The sequence below is a fragment of the Anastrepha obliqua genome, chromosome 2, assembly GCF_027943255.1.
Source record: "Anastrepha obliqua isolate idAnaObli1 chromosome 2, idAnaObli1_1.0, whole genome shotgun sequence".
NCBI lineage: Eukaryota > Metazoa > Arthropoda > Insecta > Diptera > Tephritidae > Anastrepha > Anastrepha obliqua.
Genome location: NC_072893.1, coordinates 114,144,164 through 114,167,295, shown reverse-complemented (window position 1 = coordinate 114,167,295; position 23,132 = coordinate 114,144,164). Strand labels below are relative to the sequence as shown.

The 23,132-nt window shown below is 39.7% G+C and overlaps 1 pseudogene; it reads right to left on the bottom strand.

Moving 5' to 3' along the window:
* Window positions 1–8,678: 8,678 nt before the first annotated feature.
* On the bottom strand, window positions 8,679–22,543 carry LOC129238358 (uncharacterized; annotated as a pseudogene).
* Between the last annotated feature and the right edge of the window lie 589 nt (window positions 22,544–23,132).

Here is a 23,132-nt window from a genome sequence, read left to right as displayed (position 1 = left end):
GAAGTATCTAGTCTATCCAGTGAGCAAATGCGCCATCACGAGGAAGTGTTGAGCAAATTTACTGCAGCGGAGGATGAGGAAGATGATTCGTTTGTCACCGACGACGATAATGATGAGGATTATGTTCCTGTTGATGACGGAGAGGTGTCTGATATTAAGAATGAGCTTGAGGTTGGAGAAGAATTGCCTGAAAACGAAGAAATTTATGAAATTGAATGGGATGAAGTAATCGAACCAGAGCCTAGTGTCTCAAATCTTGCCAGTGGAGTGAATCGATTACTAGGTGAAAAAGATCAATGTTATGAGTGCAAGATTGACAATATGTTTTGGAAAAAGGAACCGCCAGCACCTAGAGCACGCCATTGAAATCGATTTACCAGTACCAGCACCAGACCAGTGGGACCTGCTCATCGATTTCTGCCAAATCCAGTGTCTATTTTTCGTGTATGTATTCTGCACACAAGTAGACAAATATGTGCTAGTATTGTCGACACAACATTACACGCAAGCCACAGAAACTTCAAACAAATATAAATCTGCAGCTGTCTTAGACTACAATGAAAATAAGTCTGGGGTTGATACAATGGACAAAATGCTTTCTGGCTACAGTTGCAAACGCGCCACAAACCGGTGGCCATTGGCCATTTTTTTTAATATGCTTGACATTACTGACTTGGCTTCTTATATTATATACAAGCATTTGCGACCAAGCAAGAAGTCAGACCAACGAAGGGATTTTATATTAGAATTGGCTGAACAACTGACAATCCCCCTTATGGAAACACGTTCAGCAAATCCCAGGGTATATGGTAGACCAGGAATTAAAATAGCAGTGCAAAAGTTCAATGTATTTTATACAAACATCCGAATTCGTACTGAAATATATAATTAATTTAAATAATGTATCTGTCACAGGATCCACCATCAACTTCGACGGCCCCAGCACAAAAAACTGCATCAAAGCCCGTAAGCTCACAGTACCGGCCATTGTGCAAGCTATGTACCAAACTGGATAAGTTTAAAAGAAAACCCCGATTTACTTGCCACATTTGCAAAGATGCAATGTGCTTAACTCACGGTTTAGAAACCAAAACCTACACTTGCAGCATATGTCTAGCTGCAGTAACTACGTCAACTTCATAAGCATCTTTTAAAATTTTATATTTTTATTTATTTATTTATAAATTGAATTTTTCAAATAATTTAAAAAAAACAGTAAGAAGGATGAACCTTGATAAATAAATTTCTTTTAACACTAATCAATCTGTTTTTTTATTAATCGGTATTACACTTAAATTGATTCCAGACATAATTTTCGTACCAGCCTATAAATAAAGCACGTATTCTCATAGGTGGCCTGGCCAAGCCATTTTAAACAACGAAAGAATATAAAACTTTCACACAACGGACGGTTAAGGTTTCAGCGGTAATAAGGTCGAAGCCGGGTGCTTTTTTAGATTTCAGGATATTTATTTCACGCTTTATCTCTGCAGGCGAAGACAAACAGAACTGGTTTTCAGCTTGATGAACATCTGTAAGCAATGGTGCATGATGTGCTTCATGAGGCTTAAATGTTTTTTCTAAGTGATCAGCAAAGACTTCCGTTTTTTCAATATCGCTCTTAGCCAACAAGCCATTGGGTTTTTTAATTGGATGGTTTTGTATAGTTGGTCTCTTCAGGTATTTTATAGATTTCCATAGGGAGTAGTCAGTACTTTTTCCCGCTGTTAGTTCCTGTATATAGTGATTGAAGGATACATTTTTTAGTTTATTAATTTCTTCTCTTAAATGTTGAGTCATTTTATTTAACAAAGTTTTTAGCGATGGTTGTTGGGTTCGTTGCCACTTTTTTCTTAACTTTCTTTTTTCGGCGATAAGGGAATATATTTCATTTGGATAACGAAGTCCAGTTTTTTTTGCTGTTTGAGTTGGTGTGCTAAGCCATGCGGCATTTTGGATTTGTTGGGTAAGCAATAATACTTCTTCATCAATTTCATTATGTGACGAGAGTGTATTTTGTTTTTCAACGTTTTGATTAAGCGTATATTTGAAATACTCCCAATAAGTAAAATTGGTGGTCAGAGTAGGCGCTTGTTGTTTAAGTTCAATGCCTTCACTTAGTTTTAAATATACGGGTGAATGATCTGAATTAAGGTCTGTTCCTTCATATACTAGCAAGGATTTTTTGCAAATTTTTCTTAGAATAAAGAATTCAATTAGATCTGGAGTTTTATTTTGGTCTGTTGGCCAATAAGTAGGTTTGCCGGTGGAGATAAATTCACAGCCAGTTTCTCTTGCAGCTTTATAGAGTTCACGACCTTTAGTTGTTGTGAGTCTCGAGTCCCAATGAACGTGTTTTGCATTGAAGTCTCCCCATATACTTTTAAAGTAGTAGTTGGTTCAGACGAATGCAAAAGTGTGCTGATTATCATGGAAAATAATTTGAACCACCAGTTTAGCAATTTTAATTTTTCCATTTTAAGGCCAGAAATATAAATAGCAACTCTATTAATATAATCTATTTGTTGTTTTGTTTTTTTTTTTTGAGCTAATACAATATATTTTTCCGCGATAATCTAATTTTAATGGGTCTCGTTGTTCATCGACTCAAGTATTTTTAAGAACAGCTCATTTGCCTAACCTAACTCAACACTACTTTTCTTCTGCCTTGCCCTGAATCGGCACACTACCTAGGAGAGATCAATGAAATCTAAACTTTCTTTGGCTTAACAAAAAAATACGGCATCAAAGTGGCACAAAATCTCTACTAGTAATATATTTTCCCTACTTTATTCTCTCCCAATTGCAAATGCAATGGTCAAAATAATTCAATTACAAGTAAAATAAAAACAAACAACCCCGAATATCCCTTTTATACACGCTGCACCCAATGCCTCTTTGGAAATATCAAAATTTCAGTGTGTCAACGGCATTGTAATTCCGGTATCCGGTCAATTAAATAGCTTACCAAAGCACAGCAACCACACTTCCCACAAGGATATGCAAAAACAGGCAACGAGCAGTTCAAAAAAATTATTCAGCAGGTGTCAAATAGCAAACACAAATACAAAATATGGGCGAATATGGGTAGTGATGCGACCTGTGCAACCGGTCCAAAAATTTCCACACATACACAAACACCCACACATACCCGCCACCGGGTGAAATGATGAAACGGAAATAACCGCCAAACGGATGGCAAGCAACGACGCAAATGATTCATTTCCGATGAGTGACAAAATACAAACAAAAGGAAAAGAGAGAGAGAAGTAGAGGGAAAGCAACGCAAAAGAGGCACAATATGCAAATACAAACACACAAGTGCGATTATATGTGTACACAAGTAAACCAAAATATATTGCACGCCAGTAGGAGAGGTACTGAGCGTCGAGCATAAAGTGAGGCTTGGCAGGGGTGGACAAAAAGGCGACAGCAGCACTCGGTACTATTGCCACATTGCAGAGGCAGAGCAGGAAGTTGAAGCGGTGTTGCACAGAGTGTTGCCCACATTTTTCTATGCAAATCGAATAGCCAGCAATTGGGTTGCGTTGAGTGAGTTGGGCCAATACAACGGCGCTAAAATCGCAACCAATATTGCAACACTTGCGCGTCACACACAGAAGTGGCAGAGAATAGCAGTGGCTCAGGCAAAATTATCTTATTGATATGCCATTGCTGAAACAACTCCTTCTATACTGGGCACTCTGCAAAATTTTTTGGCATTTAAGTTATGCGGAAGTGGTCAGCCATTCGATGGCATTGGCGGCATGGCTTTGATATGTGTGTGGCAATAAAAGGAATGCAAAAAACAAAACAAAAACAAAACACATTCCAATTTTCATCAGTTAACTGGTGGCGTGGGCAGTGCACATAAGGGTATTTGCCATTCTCTCTCTGCGATTATTACACTTTGAAGGGAGGCTATTAATTTTTAGCAGCCTACCGCGGCGTATGAGTGACATGGCGACATATTGGAAATCGGCTATGTTGGCACATGCCAGTTACATGAGTTATGAACGGGTTTACTGGTTGTGGCGTAGGGGTGTAAATATTTTGTGCTTTGTTGTTGTTGTTAAAACAGCAAAAAAAAAACAAACAATCGCTTTAAATTTTTGATATAATGCTGCTGAAGTGATGGTGTTTGGCCGCATGCAAATTCGGGTCGTTCCGGTAATGAAGAACTTACCGTTGCATTTGGTCGCATGCGTAGTACGAAAATATGAACTACGTGCATTTGCACTCAAATTTTCTGTAAAATATTTCCGTAGAACATTTTAGTCCTCAAATGTACTGTTTAAATGGACCTTTTTGGGCTTTACTTCAAGAAGTTATGAATTGAGCCGTAAAGAAGGAAAGCTAGAGGATTAAATAGTTCCATAAGCATATTTTTCCCGACATTCTAGTGCTATTTGAGTTTATCTCAATATGGCTGGCGTTGAGTAGAGAGGGTTTTCCAGCTAAGATAATTTGCCTCATCAGAACTTCTAACTGGTAGTGCAAAATCAGTGACCCATTCATAACCAACGCAGGCGTAAAGTTGTTCCCTGCCGCTACTTCTCTTAGCCATCATCCTAAACGACGTCATGAGCCAACTGACCCTGCACAAAAGAGGCATCGAATGGAGTTTCACCAAACATCTCGAGGATTTGTACTTCGCTGATGGCATCTACCTCCTCTCTCACAAACTCACTGATATGCAAGCGAAGGCGGACACACTAGTCAGACCAAAGATGTGAGAGTCATCCACAATAGAGCAAGATATGTATATGTAGAATGGCTGAAGGTTGCCCGGTGGACTTTGTTGAAAGCTTCTGCCACCTCTGCTGTACTATCCCAGGAGACGAAGGAGCAGATGAAGATGTTAACTGTAGGGGCTAAACAAAGCAATTGCAAAGAGCTTCGCCTCCTCTATAGCGAGCAAGGAGCTAAACCAACGGCAACAGAAAAAGCCATCGAACGAGAGCGATCTATGTATGAGTGGCAAAGAAGATGGGAAGAATCACTTAAAGGGCGCTGGACGTACAAGTTAGTATCACATCTCGAGCAGTGGGTAAAAAGCAAGCATGGTGAAACTGATTATTACCTTACGCAGATACTCACCGGTCATGGCTGCTTTATGGAATATCTCCACCGCTTTCAGCTGGCAGAAAGTCCATTTTGCCCAAGCTGTTCTAATGCAATCGAAAGCACGTGCAATACTTGAAAGGGTTTTGGGACACTCAGCTAGTCCTAATGACATCGTACAGGGCATGTGCTCATCCAGTGCTAAATGGGTGGCGGTTCGAGCGTTTACTGGAAAAATTATGCTACGACTCCAATTCATCGACCCAGAACCCAGCAACAGCAGCTACAGTTGCAATTACGAAATGGAGATGAATTGTTTCCGGACAGAATGACGGCAAACACAGACACTTGAATCAATCACTCACAATAATATCAGACAGTAGACAAGACGATAGTTCGTAAATACTGCGCTATCCCAAATTTTCCGATGTCTCATTTTCTCCAGAACCACGTATGAAAACAGTGGGGGGAGTGGATACCATCGCTGACGTAAGATCGCCATACGTCTACAAGGGAAGGACCTGGACGCAGGTACCTGGTTGTGTCAATAGACATAAACGCGGCTCCACCTTGATGAAATGCTTACAGCGGTCCCAGGGTGGAAATCAGCCGAGGAGGAGGAATGTTATAGTGTTAGTGGTAGCATACCACTGGTGCGACGGCGACTTTGATGATCTTTCTGACATTCTGATTTTAACCTCCTACCAAAACACAAAAAGAAAAAAAAAGGCCCTCTAAACTGCGAATATTCAGCTCATGTATGCAGTCAGTATTATTGTACGGTCGTGAAACTTGAGATCATCAAGTGCCTCCGCGTCATTTGTAGAATAGTCTGGAGTAATAATGCGCTGTGGAGATCAATAAATGAGTAATCCATCCTATGGCAAATCAAATGTAGAAAGTAGCGATGGCCAAATAATATTTGAAGAAGGTTGATGGGGCAGCCCAAAAACAACAGCCCAGAACCACGTACGATGGAAGAGTTTTGCCGGGGCTCTATGTTCCCGAGCGAAGTGAACAAGAAAAAAAGATAAGACAAATTTGAGCACATGTGCCGAATACTTCTTTGTGGAATATGAAAGCTTAACCGCTCACGTAAAAACAGGCAATCAGTGAAATACAATGCAGCGGAAAGGCCAGCCCGCTTTTCTCCAAAGTATTTTTAAAGTGCAAAACAGACGCGACTTCAAAGGACGTAAATGGAGCTATTTCAAACCGCTTTGAAACTTCATTGCAATTACTGCTAAATACAAGGTGGCACAAAATTAATCACTCTATATGAATATCTATAATCTTTGCAAATGGCGTCGTACGCCAATCATATTTGACGCTTGTGAAGTAAAAGCTGCGGAAGCAAACATACAAGTAATGGAGCGCGTAAAGGTCAAAATAGAGATTTCCATTACTCGAAATTATTATTTTTTATTTAGTAAAAAATTTGTTGAAAAACAAAATTGGATGATTAATTTTGCGCCACTTGTGTATATGTATTTTTTAAAGCGCAAAAACTGTGTGAGGCCGTCATTTGTTTGTATGCGCACGCCAGATGATTCGCAATGTAGTGCATCACTCCCCAATTAGTATTGAGTAAAGGCCTAATATTTGTGCAACAGAAGACTGTAAGCAATCACACACCCACACACATGCATTCATGTGCAGCCATAATCTTCTTTGCTTTGTTGTATACTCAAAGATACGAAAATATTTTGAAAAATTGGCCGAAACAATTTTCATGTTGAATTATGTGGATTTTAGCGCTGTCCAAATTGCCATGAACCATTACTAAAGCAATGCAGCATAACGGCAAAGCCTGAGCTGCCGCAACAACTGTTGTGAGTGTGCGTGTGAGTGGAAGATTTTTGTACACTTACAGTGCAACTATGCAATTTTGCAACTTCTATGCAACGCCAAGCTATGCCAGCAGTTAGTTTATTTAGGTGCGTTGTTAGTTGCCTTGGCTGCCTTTTGTTGTTTGTTGAGATGCTACATTGTTGCCACAAGCTACATTAGCTACAACAAGCAACGCTAATAATCATCGGACACTGTGGCACTCATAGGTGTAGAAAAGTCGCAACCCAGAGCAAAAATTGCTACTGACTTACGTAGTTAAACTGAGCTGAGCTGTACTGAGTGCAGCAGCATCGCTTGCTTTGTTTCTTTGGAGGTTCCTACTGATTTGTAGATTTCGTTAGTTGACTAGCTGAGCTGCTTTGCTTTGTTCTTTTCCCTCCACTTGATTTGTTTGTTTGTTAGTTGGACTGTTGATTGCATCTACAATTCATAGGAAATTTCCAACGCACCGAGAAACGAAACAAATCAGAGAAGAAGTGAGCAAAAATTCCAAAAACGGAAGTTAACGATTGTCTCCAGTTGCAGTTGCAGTTGCACTAAAGTAGAACCCACACCTACATGTCCACACGCACACAAATCCAACGTACACGTACCCTATTTACATGTACTCGTACATATGTATGTATGCAAGTGTGTGTATGCCCGTACAATAAATGCAATCTTGATTTGGCTTGGGTATACAAATTTGTAGGTGTATTGAGCGAAAAAAATTTAAGGCAGCCAACAAGGCGAAACAGTTGTGGTTGGCCAGCTGCATTTGTGTGGAGATTGAAATTGGTGAGATTGGCTCCGGTTGGTACTTTTGTCACACGACAACAAGCTTAACTAACAACACCTACATACATATATTGTACTTGTGTAAGTGCGTCAGTTTGTGTGCCGTTTGGCAAATTGCAAACAATTTGACTTAGTTTGAAATGCATACCGCTCGTAGCACTCAGTAGTTGCCATCCGAAACTCGGAAGCCGCTTGGCCCAACCTTAAGCGCCTAACAATCTTTTGGATTTCTTTTGTGCTCTGCGACTTTGGGAGTTGCTAACAACGCAAATGCAATTTCTAATCGAAAAGTCCCACAAATGCGGTTGCGCTACAGTGTTTCCGAATTTTCATCTAATTTTTTTCATTCACTAATGAGGTGACTAAAACTGGCAAACCCGCACGACTTCGTAAATCCCGAATTTTCGGGATGCGCGATTTTTGGATTGCTCGAGATTTTTTTAACATGAATAAATATACATCTATATAATTGTTTCATTAATTTTCATCTTATTTTTTTCATTCACTAATGAAGTGACTAAAACAGGAAATCCCGCACGGCTTTGTAAATCCCGAATTTTCGGGATGCGCGATTTTTGGATTGCTCGAGATTTTTTTAACATGAATAAATATACATCTATATAATTGTTCGATTGGGAAAACTTTAGTATAATGTACTTTAGTAATGTATTTGAAAAAAAAACGGTTAAAAGAGGGTGATAGAAAGGTGTATCCCCATCTTAAAACTGAAAACAGAACCTGCCGGAGGCTTATAGTTTTTAAGTAATTTAATGTTAAAGTTCTCTAATTTAGCGAAAAGTTGGTGTTGCCATACACCTGAAATGAAAACGAAGTTCGCACGCACGGATGTTCAGTGGAAGGTTCATTGTAAAACTGCAGTATTTTTTGCTGTAATTTAAAGTTGAGAAATATTTTTGAAAATGAAAACATACAACTCATTTAAACTTAAAAACAATGATATTAATAAAGTAATTAAAAGCCAAAAATTACGGTTTATATGTGTATTTTATTGCTTCGATCAGTTTAGCAAATGGATCTTCGTGATTTTTATTTACAGATTTTCTCCACAAATATTCAACTATAACATCTGTAAAACAAACAGGGTGGTTATAGTTTTCTTTATTGAAATATCTCTTTACTACGCGCCATTGGGACTCAATTCTTTGCGTGTGAGTACCATCCTCCGCCACAAAGGGGTTGTCGGGGTCGCTGTGGTTTACTTTTTTGTGTTCATACCCATAATTAGCCAAGCAGTCATAGGCTCTCCAGAAGTCCGTATGTATAATAGAGCCTTCTTTGACGTGCTTTTTAATTAATGGTATGAGCACAGCCGCGGAACGTATGTTGTCTGAACACACTTCTAGGCGGAGATCCTCACTACCGTCCTCAATAATGCCAAGAACCCAGTGGCCTTCCACTCTTCTTCCTAAATTTAAACATACTGATTAAAAAAGTGCATACTTTATTACAAATATAATTTATTACCTTTATTGTACTTCCGCTTGCCAAATTTACTTTCGTCAATTTGTACTACTTTTCCTGGACCCCCAATCCTACCCACCGACTCCTGACGGTCAATCTGGTATAAACTTACCGCCTCACGGCAGTAATTATACCAGGCGCAAATGGTGGCTGTCAAAAGACAGGATCCTTCCAAATAATTTTCAAAGTGTACATTTTCGTGCGACCACCGGTGCGCATATGGATGCATAAGATAAAAAATGTGTGGCAGCGATATCTTGCATTGCTCGAATCACGTTCCAGTTGCTCTGGACACTCCTGAATTCCTCTTGCACTGTCCCTTACTGCACCTAAAGGTACCCAAAGAATCGTTCCCTCTAACTTGTAGTTTCATTTGGGTCCTGTGGTTGCGACAGAGCCTGGAACGCAACAAAAGGCCATTTTCCTCCGCAAATGCCACACACTTTTGCGTTGTGTTCAGTTTTTGGATTATTCCACATGGACTTTATTTCCAACGCCGTCAGACTATTTGGCAAAGAAGTATTGCCTGGCGTTGGAATCGCTTTGCTCGTTGTGGGAAGTTCACAATCTGTAAATAAATTTATTACTATGAGATATATTTATAAATAAAATTATAAACTTACCGCTTTCAGGTGGATTCATTCTTAAAATTTTCAATGGTGATCTTTAAAAGATATTATTTTTTTTTTATTTTTAACTTTTCAGTTGATTTCAAACTTGCACGCTTGAATATATCAGTAACAATATACTACGATGTACTTACCAATAACAATATACGTATCAAAAACAATGGAAAAAATAACATACACAAGTTCCTTTGCATTTTACAGGAGCGTCGACTAGAAGGGTTTTTGTAAATTTGTAGAATTTGGCGTAGAACTCCTTTCGCGTGGGCGGCCTTCGGTCGCGCTTCAAAAAAATAACCCTCATCAGTCCAACTCCGGCTACGCAATCCACAGTATTTTTGTGTAGAACTCCTTTCCATGTTAAAACCATTGAACCCAAAATTAAAACGTCATATGCGTGTATGTAGTAAGGAGGCACAATATCCCCCATCCCCATCATTAACACTAAACTCAAGTACTTAATTTTTGTTTTCATTTGTAGGCATCCGGCAACACCATACTGTTGTCATTCCAATCTTCTTCTTATTCGCGTTTAAAATTGGAAAGTGATTGCTTGGGCAAATGAACTTGCATTTAATTTTAATAGAAATAATTAGAATATTAGCATAAAAATCAGTAAAAACACGCGTGTGAGTGTATATTTGGTGAATTTTAGTGAAGTGTTAAAAAATATAGAGTGTAATGTGGCAAATTATAGTGAAGTTTTCGAGGGCATTTTGAAGGCAAATAATTACAGAATTATTATTTCCCGAATAATTTGGAGTTATAAATAGTGTTCCTTAATACCTCACTAACATCTCCACCAAGTTTCATTAATAAAGACATTATAGTTTGCCAAAAATTCCCCAATATACATTGTTCTAAATTCCAGCCGTTCGATTTTTTACTGAAACTTTATGTAAATCGCGAATGTCGGGATCCCGATTTTTCGGCACTTCTAGAAATTTTTCGAAAGATCATTATATTATACATATATAACTGGCGCATACTCCATTTGCCAAATTTTTGGCCGAACCGTTATGGTAATCCCGAATTTCGGGATTGCTCAAGATTTCTCGAAACATCATTAAATATATATATAATTGGTGCATATTCAATTTGTTAGATATTTTATCAAAGAATTATGTAAATCGCGAATTTTCCGGATCCCGCAATTTCGGGACTGCTCGAGATTTTTTAAACACCTTAATATGTATATAATTGGCACACATTCCATTCGCTACACTTAGTTCAATTTGTGGTGCCTGTTCCTCCTATGGATTTACCTAAAGTTTTATGCCGACGCCGAACTGCAGAGACACTTCATGGCAGAAATGAACTTGCGGTTGCCAAGCGAGTCTCGGGCTCAACACATCAAAAAACTACTGAAACTATAGTTAAATTCTGAGTGTAAAATTTTTACCCGCCTATGTATTCAATATTGAATGAAGAATCTGCAAATCGTATTTCAAATAGCCTGAGTCATATTTTAAATTTTTTACGGCTCCATACGCTTTTCCTACGCCCATTATAGTCGAGTGTAGTCGTTAGCAAGCACGATGGAGAGAATACAGAAGGTGTGGCCAACATCATACTGATAATCGGCTCTCAGCAAGTTTGTAGGAATCAGCTGATTTGCAAACGTAACAGCGGGTGTGACAGCGGTTTGTTTACGACGGTGTTCCGCAAAAACTGAAGTAGAGTTGGTGATATACGAAAAATGAACGCAGCCATTGCTGATGTTACCTCGCTGCCGTCTCTAGAAGGACAGGTTGGAAGGTTGATTATATTCAACTAACCTCACTTTACACATTTTGTTTTCATTTTATTCACCTCTCTTTCTATCTCTGTCAAATCCCGTGTGATGTAGCAACGAAAGCTGTTCACCAAATTTTTCATAGGATGGCCAATCGTTGTATTTTATTTATCATCCTGGGTAGCAAGTTTGTAGAGCTTTAGTTGCTCTTAATGTCAGGCAATTTAACTGACATCGATATTGGAGGAAACATTTTCTCTTACTTACTCTCCTATGAGGTGCAGATATATGAAACATTTTATTCGGAATGAAGCAACAATTTGGGCCACCAATGCGGTTTTTGAAATATATTGTGTAATAACTTGAAAAGTTCTCTACCTGTCAATTAAGATCCCAACAAAACGGTTAATCTGGACAAACAAACAGACATGCAGGAAATTTAATAAGAGTTTTCTTAAATTTTGGGAGTGGATACAGCACTTCTGCTTACAACTGTCACCACAACGTTCGCCACCCTCCTATCCTCATGGAAAGAATGGAAACAGGACGTTGTAAAACAGGGCGAGGCCATCCATGTATACTTTACACATATGGCTAAAATCTCGAGTTTGGTGAGCAGAGGCGTATTTTTCGCACATCGGGGGATCCCCCATAGGTTTTGTATCCCCGACTATTGCAGTGTTTTTCAAGCTGTACTGATGACAATAATTAAGGTCGCGACACTGGTACGATACAGAGAAATGACATCCACATTTTGAATTGCCGCCCGGCGGCCATAAATCTTTCGCAAAACAGTCTATAATCTCCACGAGAGCCCTCGAATGCAGTACATCTCTTAACGAGTAGACTGAGTCAATTCACCCAAATGTAACATGAGCTCCTGGCCATTCTGTCATCGAGGTGTGGAAGATGAGCTCACGAGGCACGATATCACACTTCTTAACGAGAATATTAAAATAATATTGGTATACCCTTAGAAACATATGAGCTACTGATTTTTGAGAAATGAAATTACAAAAAAAGTGAATGAAAGCTGGCGGAACGAACTCACCTGCAGGCTCAGAGGCTAGGCTGCCTGCACGACTACGTTATAGCGAGTAAAGTTCCCTTTGATATACGAGAAGAGGAACTTAAGCGACTGTCTCACTCACAAGGATACAAACCGACGGCCGAAGGCAAGATAACAGAGCACATATTTTCGATAGCCAAGTGGCAAAGACCGCTGGACATATGTATAAGTTCGTTCCCAAACTACAATATATGAATGGATAAGTGGAATACACGGCGAAAAAGATTTCTGACTAACACATATTCTCAGCGGGAATGGTAGCTTTCTTGCGTAACTCCACCGTTTTGATCTAGCAGATACTTTGACCTGCCCGGAATGCCACAACGAAGATGGGAGTGCGGAACACGTGGCTTTTCACTGCGCCAGAATTTACGAAGAGCGCTCCGAGCTCACAAGTGTCCTTGGCGTCATTCCCACACTAGAAAACCTGGTAACGCAAATGGTGAGCCCGAAGGAGAAATGGGAAGTAATAAAAAAATTTGCAGCCAGGATTGTAATGACACTCCGATATATAGAATGAGAGCGCAAAGCAAAAGCAAGGGAATGAGATCAAACTTGAACATTCAACAGAAGCGTCATCCAAAGAAGCCTTACGAATCAGATCTCCTGTGGGGGTGTTTGTATTTACAAACAGATGACAAGTACAAAAACCTGAGGTAAGCCTCAAGACGAACCCAAAGAGACGACGATTCGTTATCGAGCAACGATATTGCAACTTTCCGATGTCCCATTGATCACAATGGAGGCTATTGATGGCGTATAACCCCAATACGCAACTAGCAAAGAAACCTGGACGCTGGTAACTGGGGTGTCTAAAAGCATAAACGCGCCCACGCCTTGATAAAATACTCTTAGCAGTCCCAGGATGGAATCAGCTGAAAGGAAAGAACGTTATAGTGTTAGGGAGAGCAAACCCCTCATTCCACTGGTGTGACGATAACTCTGGTGATGTTACTGACATTTTCGATTTTAATCTCCTATGCGAAACACAAAAAGAAACTGTCTAAACGAAGAAAAAGGATCTCGTACCTTCTGTGGTATTGTGCCGCTCTATCGAGACAGAGATTGATTACTTAAGGTAGAAAATTGTTTAATGAGTTTGAAGATCTCAGCATTGTGGAAATCAGGGATCTTCTAAAATGTTTGATTGGGACGAGTTTATCCAAGCGCGTCAGTCGTTTTGTTCTCGTGCTAACCGGCGCTAGTTAGAATCACCAAGTAAAGTGAAACCCTTCTCCACTTGATCTTTCCAACACAAAGGACACCTTTCTCTTCCTCTGATACCACCAGCTGCGACCGCATCGAATGCTTTCAAAGCCGGAGGGTTTGTATCGACGCGGCCGATATGACCCAGCCAGCGTAGCCGCTGGATCTTTATTCGCTGCACTATGTCTACGTCGTCGTAAAGCTCATTCAGCTTATCGTTTCATCGCCTGCGATACTCACCGTCGCTAACGTACAAAGGTTCAAAAATCTTCTACATAATCGTTCTCCCAAACACTCCAAGGGATGCCTCATCGATTATTGTCATCGTCCCAGCTTCAACGCCATACGTTAGGACGGGCTTGATGACTGCCGTGTAGAGTATTAGTTTTGTTCGGCGAGAGAAGACTTTACTACTCAATTGTTTACTCGGTCCAAGGTAGCCCTTGTTGGCAAGAGAGACTCTACGTGGGATTCCCTACCCCAATACATTTTGAATTTGAAAATGTCGAGCCAAGGAGCACTAGGAGATTTGGTGGCTCGTAAAACACTCAGGCTAAAGAACCCATTGTATTTAAAGCTCTGGAAAGGGGGTAGATAGTCAAGGAGGGAAGGAGAAAAGTATCAGAGAAAGAGATAGGAAAGAATAGAGACAGAGATAGTTATTCCTGTGAGAATTTTCCAGATTCTTTGGCAAATCTGTAAATATCCTCCAGTTTTAGAGAACGAATATTATTCATTCTCATGACATCGAAACCCAATACTCGTAGCCTTGCTCTAGCAAAGGCAGGACACTTAAAGAGAAAGTGCTCAGTGCTATCCGCCTCCTCCAAGCATGACAGGCATACCGGGTCCTCGTTGATTCCAATGGTGGTCATATGCTGACCCCATGGGTTGTGTCCTGTAATGATGCCGACCATCAACCGAATATCTTTCCTTCTAAGTTTTAGTAGAAAGTTTAACAGTTTTCTGTTCGGACTTGTTACAAAATACTTTGCAGTTCTGCAGCGTTCCAGACCGGACCATCGCTCTTTATGTAGATTGCCTACACGACCGCTGATCCACGGTTGGCCAATTTGTCGGCAATTTCGTTTCCTTGCTTTTCGTTTACATTGCTTTTCGATTTGAAACACTCACCCATCATAGAAGTGTAAAATGCCACACTGTGCCCCCTACGGCGTAACTCAATTGTAGTTGCAAATCTAAATAAAGGTTTCGATTGGTAGGCGCCGCAACGAGCATCCAGTCAAGTGGACTGGCAACAGGACAAATCAAACGAATTTTCGTGACCAGCAAACGATAAGGGAGCATAGCTGGTGCTTGTGAGGAAGTTGAAGGCTGTACGAGTACTCCTAAATGGATTTGGGCAAAGCGAAGAAGGAAACAAAATTCAAATTCGAAACGAGTGAAATGAAATACGGCAAAGCAAAAGTCATTCTATAACTGCGCCATCAGACATGCACACATACATACACACACACATACATAAAAGAAATGCAGTGACCAACCAGTAGGCAAGCAGAAGGGTGTTGGCGAAGAAAATACTAAATTGAAGTTGACAGCAGAAACGGAAAGAAATGGCTGAACTGCATAGGAGCAGTGAATATGACGAAGAAGGAGCTGCAGCGATGGTAGGAATCTGAAGGAGGTATGGTATTAGTTAAATTGTTATACCAAGCTTTCTTCAGCCAACGTGCTCGCCAATTTCGAGCCGGCCAGTTAGAGCGAGTGGGCGCACTTAAGACGAGTGTAGAGTGCATAGGAGGCGCTGGGCCACCACTCAATGGGCAGTTTCGTTACTGTGTATGTATGTATGTGTATGCACACCATTGAAGTCATTGCATTGCATTGCATTATATTGCATGTCCTGCACGTTGATGTATGTGGATTGATTTACGTTCGAATAGATTTCTCAAGCGTGTGTGACGCTAGGAAAAATATTAGATTTCGCCCTGAGGGGGGTAGCGCAGTAGCGGAGCAGGAAAGTATAAACCAAATACTTGGTCGTAGGACAAATGTGATTTTATAAAAGGCAAATAACAGCAAAACGCATACGAGTATGTGGTATATGAAGCGCTAAAATAACAACAACAACTACAACACTGCCAAGTAAAAATATCAACAGCACACACAAATATGTCAGAAATAAAATGCAACTGTGCACTTTTTGGACAAATACGTAGATATTTGTTATGTCCGCACGCTAGCCGCTGTCCTCAAAACAAACCCTCGCCTGCCAAACTGACTGATCCAAGCCTTGTATGTAAGGAGGGTGCAGCGCTTTGCACTGCTGTTGGTGCTGCCACTACCACTTTGCTTAGTACTTTTCTCCGAAATTGGTTTCGTTTGGTTTTCTCCAAAGTGATATGTGCAAGAAATCACAACAGCAACAACAAGAACATATAAGAATTTATTACATAAACAAATGCAACGCTTGAATATATTTATACATAGCATGCTTTTAGGGGCTGGCGTATGTGTATTTGCATAGTTTCTATTATTTGCTTGTGTTATTTGTTTTGGTTTTTGCTTTTGTTTCTGCACATATGAATGGCACAGATTTATCAAAAGGTAATTTATATATATTAGTTATCATCGTTTGTTGTTGCTGTGCACATTCCTATGCCAATCCTATTTCCATTCGTATGAAAGTCTGCAGCCATTGGTTTCGGCTCCTTCTTGACGGTCAGCATATTTCCAGTTTTATTTCATTTCAGTTTGAATTTGCATAGTTGACTTAATCGTTTGTATGTATGCGCATATTTTGTTGTTGTATGCTTGTACATACTTTTTGTTGTATTTGTGTATGTATAGCTATTAGTTTGACTGATAGTTTGCCGCCCTTTGCTTCGCACAGTGAGTTTCATTGAGTTGGTGTTCCACTACTAACTACTTTCAGTTCGTGTGGCTGCCTATTTACTGTCTAGCGATTTTTCGAATTTGTTGTTGCATTTGTTACTCATTCCACTCGTTTGAGTTTGTTACTATTTTGGATAATAAATGGCAAAATTTAAGGTTGAAATTCCAAAGTAATAAATCGTTGAAGAGCTCAGTGTAGCAAAACACGATAAATATGTATACTTTTAGGCGCACAAACATGAGATACCAACAATTTCATAAACCGTATGTATGTAGTGAATCAAAACGCGTGTAAACGACAATATTTGCTTCCTTTGAAAATACAAAATTATTTTACAGTTCTTCTGCTGCTAATACTGAGTGCAGAGGTTTTCGATAAGGCCAAAGCATAACTTCTGCAGAACCCAATCGAGATTTTTTATATTAATTTCATACTGTAGGATCAATGGCTTAGTTGATAGCTTTATAAGTTCAGATCTTATGCAAATTAATAACTGTTCTTATAAGCTTTCTCCAATTCTAGATCTAATTTTCATAAACGACAACAGGAATTTCTCACTTAGTGGATGTCTCGATCCACTTTAGTATGCTGGTAATCATCATTTGTTATTCGCTTAGAATTCTATAACTATAGGAGACTAAGTTCTAACAAAATTAGTAAACATTTTTGCTGTAAACGGTGTAATTTGAGTGTTATTAATAACGAAATTTCGATTTTGGATTGGGACTCACTATTTGCTGGATCTAATCTGTCAACTTGCTATGCTATTTTTAAAATGAAAATTTATGATATTTTTTGTAAATATGTATCATCTACTAGCAGTAAGAGCTATAAAATTCGTTGGTGTACACTAAAATTAAAAAAGCTTAAGAATTTGAGAAACAATTTAAATTATCGAATGCCAAAGTTCACAGAGATAAATATTTGCGCTTAGCTAAAAAATTGAAGTACTTTAGTAAAGTTCTGCAGTATAATTATGAGCGAGGATTCAAAAATGAAATCAAAATAAATCCTAAGGCATTCTGGAGAAACATAAAATCCAGGAAGTGCTGCTCTATCATACCCTTAGATGTCTTCTTCAATGGAAACTAAGCTTCCTCTACCAAGGAGACTGTTCACTGCGTTACAAAAACGAACTTTTTTTCTGTCCTATGAACCAAATATACTTTTTCGGAAAGGGGAGAAAAAATAAAAATAAACGTGTATCGGCGATTTTCATGTACACGTCAGAATTTTTTTTTATGTATAAAATATAGAGGTCGTAGTCCGCCTGTGTGAAAAACTTTGGATCAATTTTTAACCCTTCTTCCGTGATCCAATCGCGCTGAATTTCTGCAGGCAGACTCGTGGAAATGTTTTTATTATGTAAAATTAAAAAAACAAATTTTATCAATTCTCAGATTTTCTTGAATTTTTTTTTTCTAAAAAAAAAAAACAAACACAACAGCCGAACTCTTTGCATCACGCTTTAAGCAGTGGAATAACAACCGCTCGTGATCGACGTAGCAGTATTCCATATGGCGAAATGGGCATATTAATGTCGCTAAAGATCCATTTCCTTCACAATCATTTAGATTGTTTCCCTGGTGATGGCGAAAGGTTCCATCAGAACATTGCGGCTATTAAAGGACAAGACATTACGCATATGGTTGGCGAATACTGTTGGTCTATTTGTCGCGATACTGACACAAATGCTTACAAACGCAAAAATAAAAGGCCTAAGTTTATTTAAAAGCATTAAAATTTTTAATGTAACAATTTTTAATTTAAATATAATAAAAGGAATAAAAAAATTCGGGGTTTTATATCTCTATTGTAATGCGGAGTGAAATACCTTTCTTTTGATACCCACATCGGTATATCTCATGCAATTTTTTTTTTTAATTTCAAACAGGTGGCAACCCTGTGAAACATTGTCAGTAGCAACACCTAGGTGAAAAGTCTAGAAATGTGATACACTATCTGTGTGCCCAATTTCATTGCAATCCTATGGCTATACAGATATGCATACAAGAATTGCTCGTTTAAAGTTATAAAATACAAACAAAAAAAATTGTGACGTGTACATGAAAATCGCCGATACAAGTGTTTTTATTTTGTATCCCCTTTCCGAAAAAGTATATTTGGTTCATAGGACAGAATGTGTGTAACGCGGTGTTAGATATGATAGAACGGATGGCTAATGGTTAATGGTAGTAAAGGGTTAAGGTATGGGTCTTTAGCACAGCGACCATATTGATCTATTGTGCACCCTATGCTGTCTATTGACTGTTAAGTATGCTTATGAATTGTACCACCTCCTTCTGAGGGAGTGATTGAAGGTCTTCATCTGTAAGCATGAACTTGTTTAAAAACAGTGTCCTTCTATGCGTCAACCTCGGACATTCGATGATGAGATGTTCTATAGACTCCTCATCTTCGCAGCAAAATCTGCAGGTGCTGGTGTTAGTTATGCCTAATTTATGTAGGTGTTTGTTGCAGGTGAAGTGACCCGTGAGGGCGCCTGTTAGGGTGCGAATGCTCTTTTTGTTTAACGTGAGGGCCATGTAAGCTCTTTTAGCATTGAAACTTAGGAACTTTTTGGAGTATCTAAGACCCTCTACGTTGTTCCAATGCTGATTTAATAGAGTTTTGGTCCAGAATTTTACTTTTTGTTTTAAGGCTGTTTTTGTTAAATCCAAACATGGGACTAGGTCCGATGAAATTTACATCTGCCCCTTTTTTGGCTTGAAAGTCTGTCTTTTCGTTGCCGTCATATCCCTCATGTCCTGGTACCCAAATTAATGAGATATTGTTTTTGGATGCCAGGTTATTGAGTGCCTTGTGGCATTCTAAGAGTTTTTGAGTTGTAGGTATAGCTATCTAAAGCTTTTAGAACTGATTGGCTGTCCGAGAGTATTCTAATCTTTACTCTCTTGTGGTTTCTACGTTGCATGATGTTTGCTGCTTCCATTATTGCATGTAATTCCGCTTGGAAGATGGTGGTGTCCCTGGTAAGAGTGAATGAGTTGTAGATTCTGGGCCCACTACTCCTGCTCCTACACCATAAGGTGTTTTTGATCCATCAGTGTACCAGTGAATCATCATTCATCCATTTTGGGTTTGTTACCCACTCGATCCTCTCAGGAAAGGTAACTGTGTATCCTTTTGTGAAACAGAGGGTTGGGTCAATATGGTCTGAGACCTGAGCCATGCTTATGGTGTTTTTGATTTTATTTAGGATATTTAGGTGACCGGTGAGGTTGCTTAATTTGAAATTTTCTTTCATATGTAGCACGAGTGCTTGCGTAGCTGCTTCCTCTTGGATTGCTATATGAAGTGGTAGGAGATTATGGAGTGCTTCCATTCCAGCTGTTGGGGTAGTTCTCATAGCCCCTGTGATGCATAGGCAAGCAAGCCTTAGTACTTTTCCCAGTTTGGTTATCGCTGTTTGTTGGATAGATTTGCTCCACCATACTTGTGCCCCATACAGTATGATTGGTCTAACCATTTGGGTGTATATCCAGAGGGACGTACTAGGGCTGAGGCCCCAGGATCTCCCTAGTGATTGTTTGGTTGTCCACAAGGTCCATGTGATTCCCAAGTGAGTTTTTTATCTATGGTCAAACCTAGATACTTGACCTCTTCCTTTAGTTCTATCACTGTTTCATTTATTTTCAATGTAGGAAACTCCAACTTTCTTTTTCTTGTGAAGGGGATAATTGTGGTTTTGTTAAGGTTGATCGACAGCCCCTCCTTTTTACACCATTCCCATGTTGCGTTCAAGGCATTTTGCATTAAGTCTGTTAGTGTCCTTTCATGAGTGCCTTTTATTATAACAGATATGTCATCTGCATAACCAATGGTTATAAATCCCTTATTGTTTAGGTGCTGCACCAAGTCATCAACTAGTAGGGACCATAGCAGTGGAGAAAGAACTCCTCCTTGCGGACATCCCTTTACTGTTGTGACATTAAGTTCAGCTTGGCCTAACGAGGCTTCAATAATCCTCTGATTAAGCATTTGGCTTATCCGATGTGTTAGTATAGGGTTTGCACCTCTTTTCTCGAGTGTTGTTTCCATGGAATTGTAATTTGTCGAAGGCTCCCTCTATGCCCATAAAGCAACAGAGGGCTATTTCTTTTTGATTTAGGGCCTTTTCTATATTGACAACGAGTGTGTGCAGTGCTGTGACTGTGGGTTTCACTTTTTGGTAAGCAAATTGCAGCTTATGGAGGGATTTCTTGAAGAGTACTTCTTCTCTTAGATGGTATTCAAGTACTTTTCCATTGTCTTTAACATGAACGACAATAGACTAATTGGTCTGTAAGATTTTGGGGAATCAGGGGGTTTGTTACCTCCCTTACGAATAAATATTACCTTCACTTTCCTCCATATCTTTGGAATGTATTCCAATATTCGACTAGCTCTGAAGATTTTCACCATGACTCGGATCAGTTCCACAGTGCCTTTGGATAGAAGTGCTGGGAATATTCCATCCGGGCTTGGTGATTTAAAGGGTTTAAAAGGAGTTAATTGCCCATTCTACCCTTTCAAAATTTATGATTTTATTGAGAAATGAGACTGTCGATCTCCGTTGATGGTGAGTTACCATGTCTAGACTATTGTCGATTGATAGGTCATGACTTTTACAATCTGGGAAGTGAGTCTTTAGAAGAAGCTCTAGTGTTTTTAGGAATGTGTTGGTAATAGTTCCGTTTGGACCTTTTAGTGTGCCTATGGGACTTGAGTCACCTTTGAAGAGTGATTTTTGGATTCTAGCTGTTGCTGGAGTATCTTTTAGATCCTCGCAGAAGTTTTTCCAAGAGTTTCGTTCTTAGTTCTTTGTTATAGTTAGTTAGGAATTTCCTATATTCGTCCCATTTATTTGTTTTCTTTGCAGTGTTGAATAGTTTCTTCGTTGCTTTCCGAAGTTTCGTTGTTCCACCAGGGAACCCTCTTCGTGGAGGATTTCATTTTAAGTGGACAACAGTCTTGGTATGAGGCTATAATTGAGTCAGTCATGTCTGTTCCTGCCTTTTCTAGCTCCTCTGTTGATGTTATTTTGCTTACGCTGTTATTAAACTTACCTGAAAGACATTCATTGTATCTTTTCCAGTTTGCTGTTTTTGGGCTTCTGTAAAATGTGGAAAACTTTACAACCCCATTTAAGTCAAAGAGTATGTGTTTGTGGTCTGACATTGAGTCCTCATCCGAGACTCTCCAGTTACTGATCATATTCAAGGATTTGTTAGTAATTAAGTGGGTGTATTACCCCTTATAAAAGTGGGTGTATTACCCCTGTTTACTACTGTTATGTGACTAAGTAATAAAAATTCATGGAGTGGCTCACCTCTGTTGTTTGTATTCGTGCTACCCCATGCCACATTGTGGGAGTTTGCGTCGCATCCAATTATGAGGGTTTGATTGTGGGTTTGGCAATACTCCATTAGACCTCTGATTTTCTCTGGTGGTACTATGTCGGCGTCTGCGGAGAAATAAGCTGAGGCGATTACGACCTCTCTCTTGCTTCCACCAAACTCCGCTTCGACCAGTATTGTTGAAATGTCGCCATCCGGGAATTCTGTGAATGGCAAAAATTTAATGTTGATATCTATGATTATCGCAGCCCTAGGTTTGACAGCGCTTTTGTCATAAATTACTTGTGTGTTTTGGACAGGCCTTGAGGACGGCCTCTGTAGATCCAGGGCTCTTGGATCAGTCCTATGTGGATACCTCCGGCAAGTCTTCTGCTAAGCTCAGTGGTAGCAGCCTTAACATGGTGAAGATTTGCCTGGAGGCACCTTTTCACCTTTTCACCATTCACCTTTTGTTGGTTGGTTTTCGGAGTCGTTGGGAGGACTTTCATCCTCTTCTTGTAACTCCACTGCCTCCATTTGGTCAACTAACTCTTCCGTCGGTATGTCTTCAGCTTTCAGCCTGAGGGTCACTTGGATAAAACGTTTACTCTACCATTGTACTCCTTCAGGCTGGCGGCTGATTTTTATCTACCGCTACGACTAGCGTTACATTGGAGCCTCTTTCGGCTCTTTTTAGCAGGCGCCACGAATCAACATTGAGGCCTTTATTCTGCCTCTGCACAAAGTCCAGTATCTTGGCAGTCTCAACTTTGAGGGAGTTAGGAAAGTACCCCACTGCGATCCGAGAATGAGGAATTTTGGATTCCTCTGCGGCCCACAATGCTGCACCCTCCCACGGCGACGCATTTGAAATGGCCGCCTTGACCCATTGTGTCGATGTGCTCTTCTTACAGTGCAGGACAAGGTATCCTGCCTTGTAAGTAGTGCCCAAGAACGCTGGTTTTGTGGCCATGTCTACTTACCACAAGGCCGTACGACAAATAAGGAGTATCACCTTGAAGTCATGCGCCGTTTGGGTGAAGCAATACGAAAAAAACGCCTGCAAATGTGGAAAAAGGGCATACGTTTTGCATCATGAAAATGCACCTGCTCACTCATCTTTGCT